Source organism: Oculina patagonica, chromosome 9 (assembly GCF_052425735.1).
Source record: "Oculina patagonica isolate OP01 chromosome 9, crgOcupat, whole genome shotgun sequence".
NCBI lineage: Eukaryota > Metazoa > Cnidaria > Anthozoa > Scleractinia > Oculinidae > Oculina > Oculina patagonica.
In genome coordinates this window covers 11663090-11686055 of record NC_135766.1, presented here as the reverse complement: position 1 = coordinate 11686055, position 22966 = coordinate 11663090, and the positions used below count along the sequence as shown (strand labels likewise).

Below are 22966 nucleotides of genomic sequence, written 5' to 3'. Positions count from 1 at the left end.
AGAAGCCTTTCCAATATACAAAAGTCACCAAACAAAAATATACGAAAGTCGCCAAACAATTTTTTTTTTTTTTTTATGAACAGAACAATAGCTTGTCCGTGCGTTGTGCAGTGCATTATGTAAATTTCTTAGCCGTCTTCTGAAAAACAACAACGGACACACGCACGCAGTCTTCAGAGACGGAATCCTGTAAGGCTAGCAACACCTTTGATTTAAAACAAATATAGCAGAATGCTCAAGAAAGAGACTAAAGGAAATCAAAACACCAGACGCTATTTTGTTAACTCTCTCTTTAGTTAACTGCAGGACGTTATTGTTACTTTTGTTGCTTCAATAAACACGAGTTCAGTCGACACTGTTTTAGAAATAGTTCAACTTTCTCGATTTACTTCCGTTCTGGGAAATTTACTTCCGCTAAGAACAACGAGCATGCGCAAAAAAAAACCGGAAGACCAAGGTTCTTCCTGAAATCGACCTGAAATTGATCTGATCCATTCCAGTTTCCCAGAGTTCATCCCATACCGCTGACCGACTGGATGGACTCTGGGCTCGAGATTGGAGTGGGTTACACAGCGGTCAAACGCAAAAATGACGTCACCTCCGGTCTTCGCCGCCTCGAACTTTTGACTCGAAAGTGGGCAAACTTTTGCAAGAAATTGTTAAAGAAATAGTACGGTGAAAGAACAGTTCAAGCTGGGACACTCAGTGGAGATGAATTATCAAATTTCCAATCCATAAGCGGCGTATAAACCTTAACTTTCGAGGGACGGCGTTAACTTTTGGGTTTAAAGCAAAAGTTTACGGAAAATTTAAGACTTTGTATGGAAAATTTTGGCGGGGAATTACACATGAACTGCGCACGCGCGCTGCGTTTGACCGCTGTGTGGGAGTGGGTCCAGTGCGAATTTCAGAATTCAGAATTTTGGTCAGCAGTACTATTGAAGATGGCGTCCCCAAGGGACGAAATCGAAAGCACGAACACCCTGGAGTTAAAACAACTCTTTAGAAACATATCTTCGAAGTTTAGTTTAGCAGAATCAGAAGATGTTGTGCAATCACTGAAAAGGAATTATGGAGGGAAATTTAATCTGCTACACGATCAAGACTTGTTGTCATGTTTACAACTTCTTGAGAAACATGGTTACGTAAATGACAACAGACTCTCCCTGATCGAAGGATTTGTTGCTCCAAAATCGAACAAAGAAGAAAACATCAAGGAAACGATCGAGAGCTTCAAGGCCTCTCTTCAAGCACGAGTTAAACCAAGAAAGGAATTGCAAGGGAGACAAGATGAAATCGAGAAAATTACGAAAAATCTCCAAACAGGAAAGTTGTTAGTTGTGAACTTGTTTGGTTCGCCAGGTGTAGGAAAGACAACACTTGCAAAAGAAGTTTGCTCAAAATGGAGAGGAAAGCATTTTGTATTTGATCTAAGAGAAGCTAAAGATCTGAGGGCGATTTTTCTGAACATGATGAACTCGCTTGGTCTAACTGTCCCCATCGGTTTTGTTGATCAGAATTATGTTGTTACAAGAATGCACGAGAAGATTGAATCGTTGAAAAGTGAAGGGAAGCCAGTTCTGTTTTTACTGGATAATGTTGAACAGTTCACTTCGGGACAAGGAAAGGAAGGCAAGAACTTGCGAACAGCTTTTGTGCAGTTTCTAGAAAAGCTTTTAGATTTTGATGGCAAAGACAAGAAAACATTTAAACTGCTACTAACATCCAGGACTCAATTGCAAGATGCCAACAAGGTGGACAACTTTAAGGTAAAGTCTCTTGAGAGTTCCTTTTCAGAGAAAATTCTAGTTTCCATGGGATCAGCCAGTGTAGATACCAACCAGAAGAATAACCTAATTGACATCTCCAAAGGAATACCACTTCTTTTGAAAGGAATAGCTGCTATTTTAAGACAGGAACGAAAATCCGCTGATGATCTCATTGTTGGCGTTCACAAAGGGAAAGTTGCTCTTACAGAGAAACCAAAATTAGAACAGGATGCAAAAGAAAAGCCATTTAATTGCGAAGAAGAAGGAGTGGACGTAGGTCAGCTGTCGGCAATTAAAGAAATGTTTGATACACTTCCCACTGATAGCTTAAAAGTGTCTGCGGTGTCAATTTCATTGTTCTGTGGACCTTTCTCTGCTTCCACGGCAGCTAAAGTTCTTGGCATTAGCCTTTCCGAGGCCCTAGCCCAGCTGGAGGGACTAGTAACAAGTGCGATCGTTTTTGTAGTTGATGAAGAAGCAAAGGAAAGGATGTATGACATTCATCCACTCCTAAGAAAGTATGCTGCTAGTATCAAGAATGATGCACAATTCCAGACAGCTTACTTGGAAGCAAAGGGACGATTTCATCAACACTTTATGGCCAAAATGGAAAAAATTGCAAAGCTAATAGAGCCTGACTATGTTAGAGCATTCAGACTGTTTGAATCTGACAGACCAAACTATGAGTTTACTGTTGACATCTCCTTGCAGCCAGAGTATTTCAGTGTTCCAGGCGAATTTCATGAGAATGCCTTGATCGCGTCACTTTTCAATGCTATGCTGACTGAAGACCAACAGATCAAGCTGTTTCATACATGGGATGAGATGTGCAAGGATTATGGAGAAACAGGTAGGGGCTCATTGATCTAAAACATGTACATAAAAGGCCCCTTTCTTGGGAGGCCCGGTGGCGTAATGGTTAGCGCGCTTGACTCCGCGTCAAACGGCCCAGGTTCCAGTCGTGGCCGGGGCGCTGCGTTGTGTTCTTGGGCAAGACACTTTACTATCACAGTGCCTCACTCCACCCAGGTGTATAAATGGGTACCGGCGAATTTACTGCTGGGGGGTAATCCCTGCGATGGACTGGCATCCCATCCAGGGGGGAGAAGCAATACCCTCAGTTGCCTAATGCTACGGAAACCGAGATAAGCTCCGGCTGTATGGGCCACTTGGCTCGGACACAGACTTTACCTTTACCTTTCTAGGAGCTGTCATAATATGACCAGATTATAAACAACGTTTGTAGCACAAAATGGGACTCAGGAATGATCAATTACAGTTGACAAACTTTACAGCCAATGACATCACAGCAGAACTGCAGACCAATCAGCTTCAACAGACCACTGACTTGTAAAATCATCCACTGACAACAACTTTTCACTTGACTCTGAAGATAATGCGCAGGTGGTCGGAACGTCAGTCACCAACAACAGTTCTTTTCAGAACTTCTCTCACCTGGACAATCACACCATACAAACTACTGTTATTCCTAAGTTCTCGAGAGAAGTTAGAGCTGTGAACTTGCAGTTTTTTCAAGCGTCTCGCGAGACGAGAGATGAGAATCTCATCTTGTGAGAGGGTGGTAACTTACTTTTGACTGGTACTGTACTACATTTACAATGAAAAGAGCATAATGAAATGGGCAGTGTTGCCAATTTTGAATGATGATTAAACAGTGACAGACAAGGTCACACAGGACATGTGGCAGGGTTTTAAAAATGGTCTAATTATAATGCTATACAGTTGAGTCTACATGTACATGTATATTTCTTGAACTTCCATAGGAAACTAAAAATTAGCTCAAGAAATTGGGAGTTCAATAAATGGGGGATGGGGGAGGGGTGGGGGTTTAAATTACCATTGTCAAGAGGGGGGGGGGATCCAAAGGGAACAACTTTTTGTTTGATTATAAATAAATACTGTAGATTAACTAAGGGCTTGAAAAATTGGGATTTTTCATTGTAACAGCTGCTACATGTATCTTTAGCCAAGGCATGGTAATTTAATTACTAACAGTAATAGATGCTATATTGCTACTGAGCAACAAATTATGTGGATATTACAGGCTGATTTACGTGGTAGGGTCATTCCACAGTATTCTGTCTGTTGCAGAGGGGAAATTTAGAGACACTTTTATTGTTGTGGTTTAATAGGTATTTGTCTGTTACTTCTGATTATCTATTCAGGGCTTAAGTCTTCAAGAAAACTTTCTTTGCTGCTCCATGCTCTTTTCCACAATACATTTTTTTAAGATCACAGTGCCTCAAAAGAGGGCTGTTGCTTAGGGGATGTTCAGAGAAAATGGCGTTGAAATCTTGTTTTGAATTTCATTCTCAAAATTCTCTGAATTCTTAGATTCTTTTCTGTGCTTAGTACGTTTTTTCTTTTCCTCATTGTTTGTTTATTGGAAAGACCACAAAAAGAAACTCAAATGTTCAGTTTTTTCAGTGAGGCAGAATTTAAAAACATTGTTCACTGTTGCAGAGGGGAAGTTGCGGAGGGAATAATTTGTCCTGGTTATAACCCTCACATTTGAATTATTATTATTACAATTTTATAATGGCATTTAAATATCTTCAGCCCTTGAACATTATTTGGCAGTTAGCCCTGGGTTAACCTGTATTTTCTATGAATTTTACTAAGTAAAGTCAAAAAGCAGGTATGAAAATACAACTAATTCATACAGGTAACAAAGCATGGTCAATGGTTAACAGCAAATGATAATTTATGCACAAACAACAATTGACGACAAAAAAAATTATTTTCATAAATTCTAGCTAATGTGATATCAATTTGTCTGGAACTTAAGTAAGTTAAACAAATTTGAGTTTTCAATTTTTTTTTATCTGTAATACTGTGTGAATGGTACGATTTTGTCGCATGTGAGAATCTCACGACATGTCTACGACAGTCGTAAGCGAGGTGTAGGTTTGATTTACAAAAAGAAACCTTTCAAAATCAATACACAAATTTGTTATTTATTTACAAATAAGTACAATGTATGTAACCTTTTGGTTTATTGTATTATACTGTATTGTACAATGTATATTAAGTGTGTGTTTATCAATAACAACTAACAAATAAAATAACTAAAAAAATACACAGATCTGAGATAGGGGCCTCAATGAATGGCATTAGCAGAGCCTGTTTGAGGTTTCTGTTGGAGTTAAACCTCTTCGGGACTCCCCCATCAGCTAAGAATAACAATGGCATTCCAAATAAAAATCAATACATTTCAAACAAACGTGATGTAGTTTACATCTAACCAAACATGCTTCCAGGACATGTAAGCATAACAATAGCATTATGACCATACAAGCTCCTGATGAAAGTGGTCAAAATAAATGAAGTCAAAATTGGGTTACTTTTTTTCAAAAGCTTAAAACTTCCAAAAAAATTCCAAAATGTAAGTGGGTTATTAAACACCCTGGAAAAGAAATTCCAGAGGGGTAGGAAGGGGTTTGAGTGGGGATAGGGGGCAAAATCAAAAGAAAGCTTTTATTGGGAGGAAGGAAGTGTACATTTTCTGAAACTGCATAAATCTATAAAAACTCTACCAGTATTAATACCGTACAATTCCGGTTATAAGCCCCCGGCATATTAGCCCCCCGGTTATAGGCCCATCTATCTGAAAACAAAAAATATACATTTGATTATAGCCCCCCAGATATAAGCCGCCATCTGCTGGAAGACAATACTGAACAGGGCTAAATGTTGCTTTATTATATGTTTCTAACTAAAAAAAGGTACTGTAAAATTCCGGGTTATAAGCCGCCGCCCCCGCTTATAAGCTCCCTGGTTATAGACCCATCTACCTGGAGACAAAAGAATACATCCGATTACACATCAGATATATATCGGATATAGGCCCCCCTCTGCCGGATGACAATACTTAACAGAGCTAACCGTTGCTTTATTATGCGTTTTTAACTTAAAGAGCGTATTTCGATCAACACTCCCGTGGCTCGTTTCGAAACGTTTCTTTATTCCGCTTACAAGCCCCTCGGCTTATAAGCCCACCCAAAACCCCTTACGAAGTTGTATAAGCCCAGGGCTTATAACCGGAATTTTACAGTGTATGGATGCCAGCTAACGGTTTGGGTGTCTTGATAAACGTCGAAGAGAAGGGGGGGGGGGGTAGGGGAGTAGTGGCTACTTATCATTGGTTAGCACCTTATTCAGCAGAGAAGCAATACTCCTAGTCACTTCAGAAACTGGGATAGGCTTCAGTGGTGTTGACCACCTTACTGCATGTGCAGGCATTACCTTTTTTAAATATAGATAAAGAGAGAGCTGTGTGGCGCCTGTGTAAATAGGATATTTAATATATATTTTTTAAATTTATTCGAGTGCCGCTATTAGGCAATACAATCCTCTTGGATATTCACCCTTTTAAAGGATATTTGGGAGGGTTCCCACAGGGCAAAGAAAATTCTTGACCCCGGTGGGATTTGAACCCACGACCTCCGGATTAGATCTACTTACCGCGATTCACTATCTAAATTACCCCGACCTGCTCCCGTCTGGCCTTGTAGCTCAGTCGGTAGAGCGTCGGTAGATCTAATCCGGAGGTTGTGGGTTCAAATCCCACCGGGGTCAAGGATTTTCTTTGCCCCATGGGAACCCTCCCAAATATCCTTTAAAAGGGTAAAATATCCAAGGGGATTTGGTGTATCGGCAGTATTGCCTACTACCAGCACTCAAATACATTTAAAAAAATATTTAATTACCTTTTTTTAAGATTGACTTCAGATCAGTTCCTTTTCCACAAAAATTAATTATTTATTCCTTCACAGGTTCTCTTTCCCGAGCATGGTTAAAAAGCTGGGAAGCACAGCAAGTTTTAGATGTCGAAGGAACTGAAAAGGCGTTTGAAGTACTGAAGGAAGCTTCCCTTTCATTAGAAAATGTCCAAGACAAGACAAGTGAATCTTACAAGCTCAGCAAAGGACTTTACTTGTATCATGAAGGGGAAATCTATTACAGGAACAGGGATTACAAGAGATCACTTGAAAGCTTGGAGTCATCGCTAAAATTTTCGGAGGAGCTGCTTAAAGTTCATACTGATGTTGCAAGGTGCTACAATGCTATTGGCAACTGTCATTACGCCCTTGACAAACCGATGAAAGCACTCAATTTCTACAAGATAGCATATCATATGCAAGAGCAATTGGCAGGATCTGAAAGACACTTTGACATGCCAATGTACAAGAATCAAATTGGCCCAGTGTATGAAAGTCAGGGAGAGTATGACAAGGCAATTGAATGTTACAAAGAGGCTCTCAGACTTTTAAATGAACTGAAACTTTTAGGATTTCATGATGAAGCACATTTCCAGAGAAATCTTGCCAATGCTCTCATGTTTCAAAAAAAGTATGATGAAGCAGTTGCACCTGCCGATAGGGCGTACAATATACGGATGAAAATTCTTGGGAATCACCCACTGACTGTGCGTAGCATTTTCCAGCGAGCAGTGCTTCAGGTCAACTTTGGAGAATTTGCGAAAGCATTAAAGCTGTTCCTTGAAGCATGGGAAATGGAGAAGACACTTGGTGCGGGAAACCACAGTGAAGTGTGGCGAAAGATTATTTCTGGTGTTGAAGACATGTATGATGATTCAGGGGAAGGAAAAAAGATGGAACAGCTGCTACCATTTCCGGTTTCCAAGAAGGCCAAATTTAAGAAAGATGCTTTGAAGTTTTGCCAGCGCTTCTGGGATGAACAAAAACGCTCGGAACAGTTTGGCTTCACCGAGTACAACAAAGAAATTATCGATGCCATATTGTACCTACTTAGTGACAAGAAAGCCAAGTATGAAGCAACGAAGGACGCACTGTGGTTTTATGACGGGATGCAAACTGCCACTGAGAAAGAGTTTCAAGAGGAGTTTGACCAGGAAACAGAAAGCAGTGTCCTTAATAAGATGCTAAAGGAAAGAGCTGAGTTCTTTGAGAAGGTAATTGAGCTTTGTCTTCAACTTGGAGATCAAGAAAAACTCACAAAGTACAAAAACATCAAATTGGCACTGTACAAAAAGGTCCTAATGAAACCAGACTTTGTTGGCGAGAAGAAGTACGCTTATGACAAAGCAAATCTAAAAAGCAAAGTGGAACAACTGTACAAAGATGTTGGACAAAAAGAAAACATTGCCGAATTCCGAGAAAACCTGTTGCGTGCTTGGCAAAAGCAGTGGGAAAAAGAAAAAGATGAAGGGAAGGCGAAGGAGTTTTGTGTGGCCAGGGAGAAAATAATCAACGGAATCCTTCAGTTATGCAAGGAACTTAAGAAAAAGGAAATGTTCAGAAGATATGGAAAAGAAGCACTGAGTTTTTATGAGAACATATGGGAAGTGAAACATTCTACGATGACATCTCGTGAGACCAAGAAGTTCTTCCGTAACATGAAACATATAGCCTCGTCCATTGGAGATCATGAACGAGAGAAGTGCTACCATGAGGCATACCAGGTAAGCTCTTGATGCGCCAAACTTTTTGGCCCCTCTCGAACTCCCTTAAAAACACATGAGGAAATTATAGGCATACCAGGTAAGCTCTTGATGCGCCAAACTTTTTGGCCCCTCTCGAACTCCCTTAAAAACACATGAGGAAATTATAGCGTCAATTTCAGACATAAAAGAATGCAAGACCACATCAACCTTGACATGGGAACTGAACGGACTATTACATGTAATACACATGGAAAGGAGAGTGGTGACCCAGGTTCTTCAAAAAACAATTTCCATCAACATGTTGGTGGTTTCAGTTAATGACAAAGCTTAACTCTTGAAATTTAAACACGTATTTAAAGGAATAGTTACATTTTTAAAGTGTTATGCCGCTACTGTTCATTTTATATTTCATACAAGTCAAGCTAGTCTGATCACGAATACACTATACTGATTTGTTGTTTACAGTGTTTGTAGAATGAACTCTGAAGAATCATTTGTTCTCTAGATCTTTTCATACATGTTATTTTATTCAAATTTGTTGTGTTTTACAGGCTATGCGAGATAGGAAGCAACCGGTGGCCACCATACGCTCAAAAGGTAACAGATGACCCAATTTTCCATGCTTTGTTATAGATGTAATGTACATATAAGGCATGTTTAATACCCTCACATGGTCTCTTTAACCATGTTTGCTTATTCCAGCTGGCTTGGAACTCAGAAAATGTCGTGGTTAAATAATTAATAAATATACAATAAGCGTGAAAATAATTAAAAACGCTTGTTTTTTCGTTTCCACTCTCTCTCTCTCTCTCTCTCTCTCTCCACCAAGGTGAGAGCAGGTCTGGGTTGGTAAAGTTCTTGTATTTCAGCAGCTGCTTTAAATGTCCAATAGGATACAGTAGAATCCTGATTTCTCCAACCTCCAAAGGAAACAAACATTGGTTGGAAAAATTGGGAATTGGACTGAGGGAAGAAAAAAATGGGAAGACACATTTTGGTTCGAGTTAACGAGAGATTCAAGAAATTGAGGGTCGCGAAATTAGGATTCTGTTGTACTTAAATAGTATTACTTTTTATGGATTTGTTTGCTTTTAGCCACTCTCTCCAAACCCTTCCAAATCTGAGGAAGAGGATGTTGGTGATGAGGAAGAGGAAGAGATAGAAGTTGACTCAGAGAATGAAACAGACACAACACTGCCAACTGATGAGAACAAAAAGACCCTCATCAGGAGGTAACTATGTCCAAGTACAATGATGTTTGTTAATTCCTTCTTTAAAGTAGTTGCATATGAAAGCTGTACATGTGAATTTTACAATGCTACACATTGTTACGTTCCCACTTGGAAAAGTTTTTGACAGTTATTTGCAACTTTGGGACAACTGGGAAGTGGGGATGGTGCAGTTTTGAGGGCACTCAACTCCCACCAATGTGGTGTGGGTTCGATTCCAGCCAGTGTCATATACAGGTTGAGTTTGTTTTTGGTTTTCGCCTTGCTTCAAGAGTTTTTCCGTGGGTACTCCGGTCTTTCTCCCTCCATAAAAACAAGCATTGCCAAATTCCAGTTGTCCGTGGATAGAGGACCTGCATGAACACAAGTGAGGGCTGATGTGGCCTCCTCTCTAAAATTGTAATCTTTTCTGAGTTTGATGGTGGCTTTTGTTTAAACTGACGAATCAAAGTGCAGGAACTATGAGAGGCAGACTCGTTGAGTTCCAGGTTAGTTTTTCAACAACTGTCAACATTTTGATTGGCCTATTAAAAGAAGACATTAGTAACCAGAAAGTTGTTAAAAATGTTAAAAGTTATTCGAAAACTATGAGAATTGGTAATGTCAGGATGCACAGCACTGTAAAGTATCATAACATTGTTTTTTTTTTTTTAGAGCTGAAGTATCCTCTGAAGGTGACACCTGGAACCTTAAAGAAGCTTCCGCATCCGTGATATTTCCACCTGGAGCTGTAAAACAACCCTTGCTGATAACATGTTCCTTATGGAGCCCCAGGACCCTCTCTCCTTCTCTTGGCAGCAATGAGGTCTTGGTAAGCAATGTGATTGAACTGTCACATGATGGTCCACCTGATGTAGAGTTCAGTGGGGATGCCAAAGGAAACATAACTGTGGCTCTGTTGCACAGTGCCTCTAATTTGAAGGGTTATGAAGTTGTTATCAAGCAATTGGTTGACCCAGAAAACAATGAATGGAAAGATCTGGAAACCAAGAACATGTGGCATACGTCAGGTACACATGTGTACATATCAAAACAGGTTTTACAGTCAACTCTCCAAGACGGGCACCGTCGGGACAGGCTCCAATTGTCCGTCTTAGAAAAGTGTCCGTCTTACAGGGAGTTAAGTTACAGTAAAATGACTGAATAACGGCAAGGAACGGGACCAACACCAGGTGTCCGTCTTACAGGTGTCTGTCTTACAGAGGTGCCCGTTAAGACAGAGTTAACTGTACACCTCGATGCCATAATTACACGTAGAAGATGGACTGTCTTTCATGAATGCATTGTTCAATACATTTAGGCTTAACTTGAGCACTCTGATTGTATCCACAGGCTAGTTTTTTCTATTATTTTTCCATTATGGGAAAAATGAGGGAAATCAGTTTTTCATTTTATGCTTGTTTGATGCGCAGTGAAATCGCTCTAAAACTTTCCCTTCTATGAAACATGCCGATGGAAAGGCCGAACCCCTATTAAGCGGCCACCCATTAAGCGGCCACCCCCTATTAAGCGGCCAGTTACTAAAGTCCCGAAAATATTGTCAGTAAAATACTGTAAATATAACCCCTTTTAAGCGGCCACCCCTATTAAGCGGCCACGGCCACCTTTCTTCCGTCCCAATGAGCGTTCTTCTATTGTTTTTACCTCTATTAAGCGGCCAATAAGAATGTAATATACGATATTTAAATTAATTTCCAACAAGCTCAGACCGTGACGGCCGATAAAATCATTCAAACACAGGTTTATTGTCGTCTTCCTGTGATTCCGTTATTCCTTTCCGCCTTATTTTGTATTGAAATAATGTAACCTTTTAAAAAGACATAATGCTAATTTCTAACAAACCCCTATTAAGCGGCCAGTTGCCATTTCCCCGAGGGTGGCCGCTTAATAGGGGTTCAACTGTATGTTGTACTTTTATTGTTTGTGTTATTTTGTTGCAGAAAAATCGATCGCTCCTAACTGGCTTTTTCCTTTTGCTGAAGCCACATGTACAATAACACGTTATTCCTCCTTTGCCGCAATCTGGCGCCTCAAATCCTTCACTTTCGCAAAGCCCAAGTCCGTTACTTGTGAATTTACCTGTATAGCCCCAGACTTTCCAGATGTCAGCGTTGCAATTCCTTGGAATTCGGTGCCTGCCTTAGAAGATTTCTACATGACACTAAAGGTAATTTTTAGCTTCTGTGTGTACATTTTGTACTAGAAACATCTCAGTTTAGTAAATACTGAAAGGCAAATTAGTTGTTTATTTGTGCATTCAAACTGAAATGCACAAGAAGTAAAAAAATACACCCCACAATGTCCGCATATATTCCTAGTTGTTTCATGGCACAGAAGCTGCCAGCATGTACGGTTTAGCAAGAAACACATGTAACGGTTACATAAAAGGCTTGATTTGCTTTATAGACATAGAAGATAAGTTGCTGCTAGAGAGCAATAACGTTTGAGCGTGAAACTGTCTTGACGTGTCACACCTAAGTTTCAATGACCTTCAACAGGAGGTATACGTAGAACATGTAACCCGTCAGTAAGATCCTGAGCAAGCTTAGTTAATAATGGATTGATTACACGACTCTGAGAATTAAGAAGAGCTGTAGAAATTTTTTTACCGCTCATATACTTGGTCTTAGTCCTTTCAGTTGACTTAGTTGTGTGACGAATGCCTGCATTCCACAAAATAACTTGTAACAACTATGCCAACTGGGAATGCATATTATCAATACCAGACAGCTATTATACTGCAGATTGAATAGAGAAAAAAAACCTTTGTAAAAAGTTTGATATATTAAATTCAAGTTCAGCAGTGGAACAAAGAGTAACTTTTGTGCAAAAGTTAAATTACACTCTACAGGGCAGTTAAAAGCAGCCAAGTTAACAACAAAAATAGGTACCGATTTCGTTTTTTTTTCCTTGAATCAAGGTCCAAGAACCTCCAAGCCTTGACCGTGACAAAGAGAAGATGTTAGTTGGCCCAATCCTTCACATATCATGTTCTCACGATGTCGAGCTTTTGGAGCCAGCAACACTCAAGATTCCTCTTGCACTGTTTGAAGGGAAGAGAGAATTGGCAGACCTGTCTTCTGGTCAGTGGAGGATATTACATTACTCAGAAGAAAAATCACAAGAATGGGTTGAATGCACAGACCAGTTGGATATGCCACCAGTCCTTACAGATGAAATAGTGACATTTCGAGTCAAGCATTTCTGTCGGTAAGTACGAAAGAATGACGTCAGATGCCGCGTTTGTGGCAAAATGGTGTAAGGCATTTGCCCTTCAATTGCAGAAATGGGCCCGAATGCGCTTCAGATTTTCTTGCCATTACACCAGACTTTGACAAAATGCTATCCACAGAATACAGATAATGACATACTTTGAAAGAATCTAAAATAGAACTAAGAAATACTTTTATAAATAATTTTTAATCTTAAAAATCCATGTGTTAAACCTACTCCCAGTCTAATGAAACCTGAGTTATGCGGTGGTCTGATGCATGCACTTGGGCTTGAACATAGATTTTACGTTATCTTGTTTATATTTCATGTCAGGATTTGGCTTTGGTGGTTGAAGCAGCCCGTTGGTGTTCTTAGCAAACTTGCTTCTGATCTATACAGCAGACTCATGGGGCAACGACCAGAGTTTTTAGCTTGCTTGTGTGATACAAGGTCAACTGAATATCTACTGACTCTGAGCTGTTTCCCAATCCACTTCAAAACTCAAGTGAATACCCATATATCCTCAACATATTTTGTGAATTTCCAAGGGGAGGGAACCTCAGAGAAACTGCTTTGTGCAGAAGATCGGGCGTTGGTATCACTTTCAGAGGCATTTTCCGTGAAGCAAAGTGGAAATAGAGAAGACTTCTACTTGACGTAAGTGTCCGTTTAACCTGATTTTGTGAATTCTTAAATCCTTGATGTGAAACTTTGTTTTTCTATGTATTTTCTATCCCTTCATCTGTATGTCCTTCTGTCCATCCGTCATGTAGCCTATCAGAAGCTCCACCACCAAGCTTCTGACAGGTGACTTGTGACGTGTAGACCATTATTTTATTTGCTGCAGTTGATGTGTGGTAAAGGATAAATTGCAGCGCTAACAAATGGCTATATCTGTCTGCCCATATGAAGGCGAAAGCGACAAAGTATTTACAGAAAGATCCAAAACAACCCGATACAAAACTTTTCGACACTACGTCCTGCAGAAAGTTAAAAGAGTTTTTGGTCCAATAAGGCTTAGCAATTCAGTAGAGTTTATTTCCTTGTATTCAGGTCTTGGTCTTAACTACATCGGACTTGATCGATGCTGAGGTCAGCTTCGTTTCAACACAATCATTTTGCATTCTTAATAAAGACAGCCGTAAACAAGTAAACTAGACTTGCACAAGGAATATATCTTTCAACAACGTGTGAACCTATTTCGTCTATCACACTTTCATGGAATATAGACGATTTTTGAGGACACTGCGAGTGTTTTCGAGAAGAAAGTACTTTTTCGCTCCTTTTACTCGCGTTTCATTTAAGCTACACAGTGAACACCGCGTTACAAATATTGCCGCCTTATCATATCATCACATCGTTTAGATCTTATTGAAACGTCCACATCATCCGGTCGGCTCAGCTCTGTTCAGTTCAGCTTGGCTTGGTTGGGAGTGGTTAACGCCGTTTAAAAGTGATTTCCTCCTTTAAGTTGTTAACCACTTGACTGCAAATTTAGCACAACCAAAGCGCAAATTAGAGCTTACTTGTAGTTCATGTAAAATTCTATATCTCAGTTTTCTTTTGCGTATTTTCTTTTTGCTAAACCTAATTTACCTAAACATGTTTTGCTGGTGTGAATGAGGTGTAACATGGTTTTTATTTTTTTCTTCGTTCCAGTTTTCTCGGAGATGCTCCATTTGAAAAAAGTTGGCGTGTTAGTGTTCAAGATGTAAGTGATATGAACGTAGAGTTCTTCAGGTGGGTCAAATGGCAAGGCGGCCAAGAGACAAGGGAAACGTTATGTACACTGTTTATCATTCCACGATCTCCAGTACAGGTGATTTTTCTCTTGTTATTCAGCGTCTGGAATCTCTACACAGCTAATTCGAGAAAGGTTGTCGGAAAACGGCAGAAAAGTGCACACGACAAGACCGAAAGGTAGTTTTAAGATTCAAAATTGTCTTCTGACTAAAGGAAACCTCAAAATAATCCACTGGTGGAAAAAGAAATCAGAAAAGTAGTATGTAACTACTCATAGTATTACCACAAATGGTTAAGGATTTGGAGGATTAAAATGGGTTACAACTCACAACAAATTTTTGCTCCGTCGGAACAAAACCAAGTGCAATTTACTTTTGAAAATAGTTAAAATCGTTCCTTTTTTAAATCCAACTTTTGGCGTTCAAAATAGTGTTGGAGTTTAGTATTCCTTTGCTGCCCCCCCCCCCCCCCCCCCGAGATCAGGTTTTATTGTTTTAAACCTCCATCAGAATGACACATTTTCACGCCATTGAGGACACTCAACAAATTAAACGGCCTGAGAATGTTGCTAACCCTCATTGCTTACTAAGGTTAAGGGAAGGGTGCTTTAATGCTGAGATTACCACACGTACGTAAAAGAACCTCTGGACATAAAGAAAAAGGCCCTTTGCAGGAAGTTTAACCGGTCACCTGGTACAAAATCAAGCATGCTGGGTGTGTAGTAGAACATCCAGAACAACAATATTGCAGTATTTGCGGCCCAGCGTGGCTTTCTTTGCATCATGTGACTGGATCGTGCTAAGGGTCTGCAATAGGGGATAAATGTCTATAGACAAAAGCGTTTAAAGACATACCGTTTGTGTATTTCCATCTGTTTCTCTTATTTTATCGAAAAAGCTTTGTATCTTTATTGATTGTAAGCTATTTTGTTATTGCAGACCACCTCTCATCAAAGCTTCGCTTCCACGCCACGAACAAGCTTACGTACGGAACAAGGCTTACGTACGGAACAAGAGGCGCCTGTAAGGACATACAGTTAACTCGTTACTAATAAATTTTATGATGGCCCTATTCTCCCATAGGAGACAGCATAAAGAAGAATCAATTTTTTGAGATTTCAATGACTTATTTTTCACATGGCTCGTTTTCCTTTGTTCTTCCAGGCTGGTTATATTGAATAAACCCCGCTAATTAACAACTGTCTGAAAAGCTGGGAGCGGCTTTGATTGTAACAGGGGAGAGCGAGGCTGATATTCTAATATTCCACCAGGGGAATATTAGAGTTGATTAGATAACCCCCTAGGGGAATATTACGATAATATTCCCCTCGAAGCAAATCCACAAGCCTCGCATTACAAACAAAACCACAACTTTACTTTAATAACATTACATTCATTTTACCTTGACTGTTGTTACATTTTAAATACTACTGAGCAATTGCTCAATTGAAGACATGAGAAATGCGTTCCGGAACTCGTGCCTCGACGTTTGCTTTTTCAGAATTCCGAAGCAGTTTATTCTGTTCGGTTGCTAACACACTCCAAACATTCAAACGCCTAAAGGTTACCTTTTTGTCTTCTTCGGGATCCTTCACTATTCCTGGCCAGCAGCTCTTTTAATTTGTCATCGTCAACGATGATATCTCTAGCCTCTTCGACGTTTTCTTCCCATTTGTTTCCACCTGGTTAAAGCTAAACAACCCTTTTGTCGCCTCCTCAATGCTAATTAAACTGAGCGTTTTCGTAGACCTCTTCCCGATTCTTAAAGGATAGCAGGCTCCAAGTTATTGCCTAGATTTGTCGAAAAATTAGAACTTTCCTTCGCAGACTCACTCACTTCTACCAACTTTGCAGTTAATTGGTGAAAAAAGGTGGTTACAAAGTTGTCGGTACTATTAGGCAATTACAAAATCCCAATGCGTACTTTCGGAATCTTTAATCTTTTGTAAAGCTAGTTTGGCACGCATATTGATTGTTTTGATCGGCATATCAAAAACGAAAAAATAACCTGTTTATTATAAACTTTAGCAAAGTGGAAACCTCAGTGCGTCTTTTCGGAACCTTTCTCCTGTTTTTAAGTGTGTCGAGAAAAAAAAACTTTTGTTTTTCTTCAGCGTATTCTTATTGTTTTAAGCCACTGTTAATACCTCGCCCATGTGAAAAATAAGTCGGTTATTTTTAGGCACCTCGGGAATATGTGATTTATTCACCTCGGGCTGCGCCCTCGGTGAATAAATCGCATATTCCCTCGTTGCCTAAAAATAACCCTTACATATCGAGATTGCGTGTCGAGTTATAAATTGCCAACTTTTGAAATAATATGACCAATAATAATATGGCCAACAAATCCAAATCAGTTCAAATGGGATTGGTCTGGTTACCAGCTTGACTTAACCGTAGTAAATCTAGGCGTGCTCAGTTATTTACCATTTTGACTTGAGCTGACAAATTCCTTAATAGTGACGTAGCTTTAAGAAATCTTTAAAGCGTTTCTTATTTGCTGTCCCTTGTGTGCTGTAGCTCGCCGCGATGCTACTTGGCTACGTTATCAATGTGGAATTTGGAGCATAAAATCTCACACGCCTCTTATGCTACTTAATAAGTCTGTTCATTATTATTAGGTCACCCGTGTCTTCCTGTTAATCTGTTGCAGGTTGGTCCTAGAATTTGCATCGCCTCTGCGTCACAAGTCATACCTGAGCGAGAATATCCTATTAGGCCCGCGATAATCTTGAATGTTACACTTCTCGCTGACGAATGGGCGTCGTCTGCTGGTGGTTTGTCAACGTTAAATAGAGAGCTGGCTGTTCACTTGGCAAGGCAACCTAAAGTGAAGGTCACTTTCTTAGTGCCTGAGGGCAAATGTACGGATGAACAGAAGAAGGCGGCTCAGAGTTATGGCATTACTGTCGCTGAGGCAAAGAAACGACCAGGGTATGACCGCCTTGATTGGTTGAGCTTCCCGCCAGAAGGCCTCAAAGTGGATGTTGTTATTGGTCATGGTATAAAGCTAGGCCATCAAGGGCAAGTTTTAAAACGATCGTTCAGCTGTAAATGGGTTCAAGTGGTGCATACCGCTCCAGAACAACTTGGCATGTTCAAGAGTTATTCCAGTGCGATTTCTAAGAATGAGACAAAACATGAGACTGAAGTAGAACTCTGCAAACTGGCCGATCTCGTCATACCAATTGGACCCAAACTAGCAGATGATTACTCTTCATACCTGAAATCTAAAACAGATCTCAATATTTTTGAACTCACCCCAGGACTTTTCAATGAATTCGCAAATTTAAAACACGATCCTCGTGACAGTTCCGAGTTTAAAGTGTTGTTATGTGGCCGTGGCGATGCTGAGGACTTTGAGCTGAAAGGCTATGACATCGCTGCTAAAGCATTTGCTGACCAGGAACTGAAAGGAGAACCTTATCGCCTTTTATTTGTGGGTGCCCCTGATGGAAAAGAAGACGACGTAGCAGAAACGTTACTCAACTGTGGTATTGCTAAAAAGCAACTGTCCGTAAGAAAATTTGTAGAAAACAGAGATAAAATGAAAGACTTGTTTTGTGAAGTTGATCTAGCTATTATGCCATCGAGGACTGAAGGCTTTGGACTGATTGCTCTTGAAGCCTTATCTGCTGGTCTGCCAATTCTCGTGAGTAGTAATTCAGGCTTTGCTGGAGCAATACAGAACCTGCAATTTGACAATTCATGTATAGTTGATTCAGAGGAGCCCAAGGACTGGGCAAACGCCATCAAGGCTGTCCGTGCAAGACATGGAGAAAAGCTACAGGAGATGAAGATGCTACGGGAATGTTATGAAAAGAAGTACAGCTGGGAGAAACAGTGTGCGACTCTTATAGAAAAGATGTGGAACATGGTTTACGGTATGAGCTAATTGGTAAATAATTTCGGTAATCATATTTTCTAAGTATCTGATCGTTAAAAAACTCTAGCCTGGTTCTCAGATGGTTCATGAAGCTAACGGCCACGCGAAGAAAGGGAGAGAGTGGGTGGCCGCTAGCGACCTGGACCGTCTGAAAATCAGGCTGCTTGTGTCCAAGTTGTCAAGTGTCGAGCTACAGTATGAGGTCAACAACAACACAACAACAATAAAACTTTATTTCAGGCCCTAGGTTGTGTACATTTTGCTGATTGTGGAATCGTAGCTTATGAATTTGTCAAAACGTCCACCCCAAACGTTCCTTGGTTGCAAAACATAATCACTTATGTAGTCACTATCTATCTTTTTCTTAGGTACAGACACGCACGTTTAGCTGACTAACTGAAATGTTCTTTTAGAGACACCAATGAATGTTACAGATGACATCTGGGGTTAGAACTCGACACTGTAGATAGGAATCAGCACGCATCAATAGTGGATCACAGTAGATGCAGTCATCTGTCAAGAGTGAACCAGAATAGTAGAGTATTAGCAGTAGACACGCCATGAAAGTAAGGGCAATTGCTTGCAACGCAACATTGGAGTAGAAGCCAAAAAAGTAAGTTTCTGGTAAATTGCGCCAATTGAACATTTTCTAGGCAAATTATTTCAAAGTTATTGCAGAGAGCTGGCGGTGCAAGATGTCCTATTCATCGTACAGTGACAGGAACAAAATAAGTTTTCTTTCTAAGTTTTCCTTGAAGTTGTTGTTCCCTCTCCCGTCACCTCTTCTTCCTCCTTCTCCTCTTCCGCCGCCCTCTCCTCCGGCCCCCTTCCTCTTCTCCTTCTCCTTCTCCTTCTCCTCCTCGTTCTCATCCTCTTTCTCTGTCTCCGCTTTCTCCTTCTTCTCCTCTTCTATCACCACCACCTCCACCACCACAACCTCCTCCTCGTCCTTCTCAGTGTCATACGTGGCTTATTTAACAAATTCAAGTACGTCAAACTAATAAACAACCGTTTCCAATTTGTGCATTGCTTAAGCTTGTTATGAGGAAGTTATTATGCACCAACGACAACGTCTTGTCTCAAATATTTATTCCTTCTTGTCTTAATGCCTTACTTTTTTCTATTATTATTTTTACTTATGTATTCATTTTTTAATTATTTGTTTATTTACTTGTTTGTTTTATTTTACAGATGCAGCGTCCTTAGGGCAACGTACGTAATGAAGTGGAAATCAAACTATTTCAAGTTTTAGAACAGATGTTTCGTATATTCTTTTGAAAGGTTGTTGGCGAAACAATATGTCTTCAAATCCATACAAAATATCCAAAGAAAATAAGCAAGTATCAAGTGAGATAAACTGTTTACTTCCTGTAGCTAATAAGCTTTAGTTAAATGAAAAAACAAATTATATAAAGTAGCCAAAACGCAAAACCAAAGATGTTTATTCTTGGAAACTAATATAGACAAAAGTGAACAAAGAAAATTAAAATTGAAAATATTTCACACTGTTATTTACGTATGAATGCTTTAATCGTTTCAATGGGCTTAGGTCTACCAGGGACGGATCCAGAGAATGGAGAAACGTGGGTCGCATACATTTCGGCGAGGCAGCAACCTTGTCCCCTACCCATAACAAAGTTTTGAAAGACGCTTGGTGACTTGGTTAATTTTTAAACAAATCCAAGGGAAAGCGGGGGTTTGTGGGGGATGCACAGCCCCCTCCCCCACCCTAAATGCGCTCATGTCTACTGAATTAATTGTATTATTAAGTGTACAAAGAGGACACTCGATACGCGTAAGAAAATGAAAAAAAGGATTCCCTTTTTATGTTTAAGATTCTTTCTAGCTTATGGTTATACTTCTGTCGCTCGAGTGCACCAGCCATGTCATCCATCAAGCCAATAACACAACATTCGTACACTTCAGGTCCTGAGACACAAAATGACATGTAGCAGCGACAAGATCACAGCATGCGCACATTAAAGATGTTACTATTACATGTTTTGTGTGTGCTGATACTTTGGAGGGGACGCATCGCTGGTGCATGTCTCCACTACATTTCCTTTTGTGTGAACATGCTGTGATTTTTTGTCAGCTACATGCCCTTCGTATTTGAGCATCTTTACGCCATATTTCAAAGCGACTGAGCATAAGCGTTGTTTTTCACGCGTTTGTAATATTACACCTTTATAAACGTGTAAACTGTGTCACCTTTTTCCCCTATTTCTGTCGTGGAACTTTATATTTACAAAATTAAATTCGAAGACGACACGAAATCGTCGACAACCTGACTTAACGTGACTTTGCACACAGAGGCTAATGGTTATCTTATTTTTGGCACCGTCCTCGAACGTCCGGCGGAAACAATGTTCGTCGTTTCTTGGAATTGGTAGCTATTTCCGGCGGAAGCAATGTACCTATTTTCTAAGAATTCCCAGCTACACCTGATTGGCTAGTAGAATACATTGCGTCAAGATAATAGGCACGCGACTCTACCTGTCAATCAGAAGTAGCCGCTTTTCCAAATAATCACCAAGAGGTTGTCACCCCAAATTTGAAAAATCTCGATGATTTGGTAAGTGCAGAATGCAATATGGAACAATTGAAAGTATGATGTTTTATATATGTTCGTGTTTATTTGCTTTATTTTACTTTCGAAAAAAAATGTTCACAGGCTACTTTCCCAGGTGTTCCTTACGCTAATCTTTGCAACCGTAACACGGCACTTTTGTTCGTTTGTAACAAAATACTTTTGTCTTCCTTGAAAATGCGATAACATGAAACTTTTGTTTTTTTGTTTGTTTTACGGCGGCATCGATGACATTTGTTTAATTTAATTAAGTTACGGTTTAGACTGCACGAAAGACGATTCTCAAAAACTAAAGAAACAAATCTAATCAAAAAACATATTTTTCGACAGGTTTTTTAAAACGCAGTACAGCTAGGATATTTGTTTCCTGGTTGTCAGGTGTTCACGCCGAAAATCCCGGTGCAAGTTTTTGCATACGAAAGCGCTGTGAAAGTCTCAAAATCTAATTTAATTAATTTGCGGTTTTTACTTGGCGCCAAGAAGTCTGCAGTCTACCGCAAACACGCAGTACAAGCGATGTTCATGATAGTTCTAGAAAACAACGTAGACTAATCTGCGCATGCGTTTGGTGTAAATTACGTTGAGTAGTACCACAAGGAGAGCAAAGGTTTTACTGAAACAAATATATACCTTGGAGATCCTCATATAAAAGTAACGTAGATGTGCTTCACGTTTTACTTGGGGGGTATGGTCAGGTGCTCCCACCCCAACCCCCTCCACAGGAATAATTATTTAATTGATATTAACTAGTAGTACCTATCGGTAAGTGCCAACGAGCGAAATACTCATGTTTGTTCATAAGAACAGATATTGAATGGTTTTTGATAGAACTATATTCGAAATGACCACTGATACGGTAAATTGTATTTTAGGTAATATGCGAAAAAAGTGCTATTTCTCTGGTGTTCATAAATGACACAGGCTTGATAGCCGCCCGGGGGGGGCACTTCCTATAAATGGGCTAATGGGGATGTGCCGCTGGATGGGGTCGCATTTTCACGACTGGACTGACTATAATGGGGTCGCCATTTCAAGCATTTTTTATAGGGTGACTAGAATGGGGTCACACTTTTCCGGGATTTTGAGAGTACGAAAATCTGGCAAGTTGTGATTTATGAAAGGAAATATTCGCCGAAAAAAATGTTACCGTATTTATTGCTGTTGTTCAATATTTGACAAACAGCTCCCAGAAAGTGACTAAGTTGGGGTCGTAAAAATTATATTTACCCAAAAGTGACTAAGATGGGGTCTATAATTGGCCATAGAATAAGACTATAATGGGGTAGGGGTTCTGAGAGGCCAGCGGCACATACCCAACAAAAATTTACCCAAGTACCCCCCCCGGGGATAGCCGTAGTTTCCAGCGCGCGTATTCTCGCGATCGCGCACTCTTTTAAACACACTAAAAACGTACACAGATGTCTGCTACGCAGGCTACGGGTTTGACAGATTCATAACTCTTGACAAATCTTTATATTCTTTTCAACGTTAAAATGTCACAGCATTCAGCATTCTCATAAGTCAGGGAAACTCTATTTAAAGTCAACAGTCCGCTTTTGATTTTCATGTCTCTCTTCGATCGTAAATCAAAGGACTCCAAAGTCAAAATATTATTTCATTGCTTTGAAGACCTTGATGTTTATTTTTTCGGCGGTCGAATATTCTGTAGGGTATTCTCTTTCGATTTATAATTCCCTAAAGGTGTATTTATTAAAGGGATGTAATGAATGACCACATTGAAAATTTTAACAGCGAGCCGCGTGGACGCCATTTTGGTCATTTGCTCTCTAGCAAGGAGTGAGAGACTGGGAACCAGTTGGGAAGAACAATACAACCCAAATATGGGGTTTACTTACACCCAAATTATGGTCAAAAAAAAGTCCCTTACGCAGAACTTAAGATTTTCTCTGCCTATACACTCATACGCACACGGCTCTATGATTCTGCCGCCTCGACAGCCTCACCTCTTGGCTCGGCTGTCTCGTTGGCAATTAATTAATTGACTATTAAAGTTTACACGTTAGCGCACTAGCGGGTTAGCGGACGACAGCCCCAACAAACCATCACAATAGTGCATTCTGCACTAAAA

At 40.0% G+C, this 22966-nt stretch overlaps 1 non-coding gene and 1 pseudogene across 2 annotated transcripts; both read left to right on the top strand.

The window, feature by feature from the left end:
- Window positions 1-934: 934 nt before the first annotated feature.
- On the top strand, window positions 935-19787 carry LOC144665837 (uncharacterized; annotated as a pseudogene). The gene is made up of 13 exons (XR_013573073.1): window positions 935-2619; window positions 6566-8235; window positions 8769-8843; window positions 9313-9449; window positions 10101-10456; window positions 11387-11613; window positions 12367-12656; window positions 12993-13316; window positions 14319-14478; window positions 15341-15424; window positions 17055-18285; window positions 18701-18900; window positions 19479-19787. The product of XR_013573073.1 is annotated as an uncharacterized LOC144665837 (transcript).
- Trnar-ucu (transfer RNA arginine (anticodon UCU)) lies at window positions 6295-6368 on the top strand. Its single transcript has one exon. It is a non-coding gene; the product is annotated as a tRNA-Arg (tRNA).
- Window positions 19788-22966: the final 3179 nt, after the last annotated feature.